The sequence below is a fragment of the Lactuca virosa genome, chromosome 9 (assembly GCF_052849685.1).
Source record: "Lactuca virosa cultivar CGN04683 chromosome 9, Lactuca_virosa_CGN04683_v6, whole genome shotgun sequence".
NCBI classification, from domain to species: domain Eukaryota; kingdom Viridiplantae; phylum Streptophyta; class Magnoliopsida; order Asterales; family Asteraceae; genus Lactuca; species Lactuca virosa.
Window position 1 is genome coordinate 228,971,273 of NC_136434.1, and position 4,743 is coordinate 228,976,015.

A 4,743-nucleotide genomic window follows, 5' to 3' on the forward strand; every position below is an offset into this window, starting at 1 on the left:
TATTTGATGAAGGAAAATCGGAACTCAAGATAAAAAATACAAATCGACTGAAGAACAAGCAAATGGTATCGGATTGACTTTTGATGAATAGTATCGACATCTTTATGGGCTCAATATTAGTAGATGAAAGCATTGGGCTCAATATTTGATTGAAGTTTTGGGCTCAAAATTGGACAGATCATGAAATTGGATGATATTTAACAAGAATTATGTGTTTAGATGAACAGTAAATTTCAAATAAATTGGAATTGGGCTCAACTATGCATTACAAAAATATTTATATTCGAAGATTAAACAAAATAAGTTTGATTTTGGTTTTGATCTAAACAAAAATAATTGGATCAACAATGAAATTTGAAACGAATTAGATCCAATGAATCAAAACAATCAAAAATTCAATAACGTAACGCACGAATTAACGAGATTTAGAGAGATCATAGAGAGACTCACCATAAATGCTCCAATTGTGACAAATTTAGCCAAATCGAGAACCGTTTCTTCAAAAAATCATGTTGATCTTCGAAGACTTGCTCTAATACCAATTGATGTGAATTATGAACATTGGTTTGGCATGCGGAATTAAAGAACACGGTGATTTCGGTGTTTAAGAGATGCATTCGATTATGAAAGGTGTTTACAAAAAGGATCTAGATCTAAATCTACATAATTAACACACACTAACACTATCAATGTTACATCTCCCAAGCACACCTCCATTAGTGGTATGAACCCACCTTATATAGAGGTGTTTACATGTATCTCTCTCACTCTCTATCTCATGTCACAAGGCTAATGCACCACATGCAAGTGGGTCTACAAAAGTCAACCCATTTACAAAGTCATACATGGATAACTTTGTACCCAACAATGATGGCACAAGATGGACCATGTTGGTCCTTGATGAGCCAAGTATGCTATAAAGTCCTCTATGATGCTCAAGATGGAAGAATGTTACAGAAGATGCTGCATGGTGGAATATGATTGGTTGTCACCATTCATGGGCCTATGGGCCAATGGGCTTGGCCTATTAGGGTTTTAGGTTTGATCCCTCAAGTATAAATAGGTTCATACCCTCATCATTGTAAATTGCTAGATTTCTGTGAGAGCTCTGTGACATCCCCATTTTCACGGCCAGAAAAGACCGATTTTGTTTATGCTTTATAAAAATCAGAGTATCTCTTTTAGTAAAAATGTTGCGGAATTTGTTCCCAGAAAAACATGATAAATACATTATCAAAGCATTTTCGAAGAAATGTATTTCATTCATTTTCAAAACATTGGGATGTCATTGTCAATACAGAAACATAAGCATAAACAGAACTTACATTCATTTACACTAGTGATCTACATCTCTTTTAAATCTCTCAGTGTAAAGTAGCTTCATATCGACACCTGTGATACAAATAAGCTTGAGTGGGTCAGATTGGGAAACCTGGTGAGTACATAGGGTTTTCAACCTACAATAATATAATTATTATGTTTAATCATCAAACAATCAACCCAATTACCCATCCCCATTATCTTCTTTACTCTTAAGGATCTACCCTAAGAATCAGTTATTTCTCGTTCATTTATTCCTAAGGATTATCCTAAGGAATAGGGACGAAATCCATCGTCACCGGGGGTTTAGGCACTAAGTCTGCATAGTTGCCAGGGTCTATACAACAGGCACTAAGTCCGCATAGTCGCCAGGGTTTAGACACTAAGTCTGCATAGTCGACAGGGTTAATACAACAGGCACTAAGTCCGCATAGTCGCCAGGGTTTTGGCACCAAGTCTGCATAGTCGTCAGGGTTTATACAACAGGCACTAAGTCCGCATAGTCACCAGGGTTTTGGCACCAAGTCTGCATAATAGCCAAGGTTTAGGCACCAAGTCTGCATGATCGCCAGGGTTTAGAGTACACCGGGTGAACAGATCGTTCACAACACCTACAGGTTGCGAGCCTGCTAGTGTTCCACTAGACTGTCTAGAATAGCTGTGGTTGTCATCCATACTCTGCTAGATGACGGGACCATCATTTGGGAACAAGGCTTCTCACATCGTCCACCTCTCACCCTCACCTCGTGGTCTATAGCACCTCTTAACTCATATTCCATCTATTACATCTACCCATGTTTTACCAAACATATTATCGTAGATATAAAATACATATACAGTTTAAATCATTTAAAACATGTATAAAATCGTTCATCCAGCATAGACAGCAAGTACTCAGATAATATGCACACATAACACGTAATTTGTATAAAATACTTCATATCTATGTGTAAGATGAAAGTAACTATGCACTCACTTGTTAAGGTGGTGATTCCGAACTCAGACAACGCTTCACTTCTTAAAAATAATTTCCTTCGACGAAACCTAGTATTATTACCACTAGATTTTAGTCTAATATTTACCGTGACTAATTATTAGTCTTATTATTATTATTATTATATAAGCGTTTAAACAATACTTTCCAACCACTATGTACCGACAGGGGCAGACATAAAACACCGGAGGGCAGGACCATTTTGGCATATAGCACTTCTGAAATCCAACAACCCTATGCGGCCCTTTAAACCATATTCCCCGTACCGCGAGTAGTTAAAAAGATATTATAACGACACTTATATAAGTCATAATAATAGCTCAAATATTTATTATAAGTTCATAATAACAATACTAATTTTAAATATAAGCTATATTAAAATAGGTAAGCATAACTTACTTACAAGGGGGTTTTAGCTAGGAGTCGGGCTCTGCAGGGGCAGAACTTCGTCGCTGAATCTTTCTAAGAAAGATTCGTGCAACGCTTCAACGCTCACCTTACTATACTAAAACTACAGAAAGAGAAGTCGTATCACGAGGGACCGAAATGCTCGGGGGATAAGAAGAGAAAGACTCTTGAATCAAGAGAATGGTGCAAGAAATATGAGAGCCCAAGTGGTGGTTGTCGAGGCCAACAAAAATAAATAACCCTAAATCTTTTACACTAAAATAGTGTATAGTGGTAAAGGGGTCGATCCACGGAGATTGGTTCAATTTATAACTCTATGGAAAATCTCTTTGCAAAAGTACTTGTAAAATGACAATAAAATAAAAATGGGGGGGTTTAGTTCTTTTTGATTGCTTGACAAAATTAAAACTAACTAGAATGTAAATATGACAAGTAAACAAGTAAAAGATTTGATTAAATTCAATGAAATGCAATTGGTTGATTTTGGGTACACCACATGGATGACATGGTTGACTTATCATTAGACTAAATAGAATAACACTTGTGAATTGGTTTAACTTGGCTATAGCAATTCATAAGCACAAATTGCCTCAACTCTTATTAGATATTAAAATGGCTAGAGGAGCTCTTAACACATTTCCTTAATTGAAGTCACAAAATCAATGAAGCATAAAATCTTATGAAAATCAATTATCTTTAAGTTGTAAGAGTTACCAAGTCCAAAAGATAATCAAATGCTCACATTATCATTATGGAGGAAACATTTCCATGGTCTAAATGAAATGAAAACAAACATATAAACCATTTGTTGCTTACTAATTTGAAAGTCCATTACTTAACCAAGAAATTAGTCAACAAAAATAAGCATTCATTCATCTAAGCTCATGATCAAAGATAAATAAACACAACAAGATGTTTAAATAGAAAACATTTCCATAAATTTCAACACAAGATAATAATAGTCTTCAAAACAACCAATCATCCATGGGATTAAACCCTAATCAACCAAATGAAAGTTTAGCCAAGCATGGCCAAAGTAAAAGAAAGACAATATAGTTTAGTGGTACCAAAAATTGTTCTAGTTGCAAGATGGAAAGAAATTACACTAATCTTCAAAAAAATCTTCAAATCTTCCAAAGCCTCCTTGAGAGAGAATTGTGTGTGTTCTTCAAGTGTTTTTCTCTCTTTCTTGCTTCAAAACTCCAGTAAAAGTGGTCAAAAATCGGATCCAAAAGTCCCCCAAAAGCATTCCACCAACCTTCCCAAAATAGAGTCAAAAAGTCAAAAATCCGGATTCTCCACAGTGCGATCCACGCGGACCATTTGTAAATCCACGCGGACCGCGTGGATACTGGGCTATTTGGCCCATTTGATTGGCCTTCTAGTTTTTGCTCCTTTATTTCTTGGTCCAGCCCACATGTAAAGGTTCTTGATAGCCCAATTGTGTCTTCTTGACTCTCCCAAGATGGGTCATTGCTTCCTTGATCTTCTATAGCTCAAAATTCTCTTCACATCATCATCATTCTTCATCTAAAATTAAGCCCAACTTGCTCCTTTGATTATGTTGACAACATGCCCAATCACACCACTTCAAGTCCACAAGCAAACCGTAAGCCTCCAAAAGTCCCGCACTCCTTCCATACCTCCAATGACAAAGTCTTCGATAAATCCTGCAAATAAGCTCAAAAGACTGGAAAGCACCCGGTAAAGGAGAAAAATAATAAAAAGAGAAAATATGCATGAAGATTAACTAAAATGAGATGGAATGTGCTAAAATAAACTATAAAAAGAAGTAAATAAAATGAAACTATCAAATCACCCAAATCTTAAACCTTACTTGTCCTCAAGTAAGACAAGACTAAAATGAACTCGAGATGAAGTATCCTAAGAAAATAAAAAGAATGGATAGAACCACGGAACCTGATCACCGTTAGTCAACATGGTCAGAATTAATCTTGTATTATCTCATGACTTTTTCATCCGATGACAATGGAACCATAAACCACAGCTAGGACAACTCC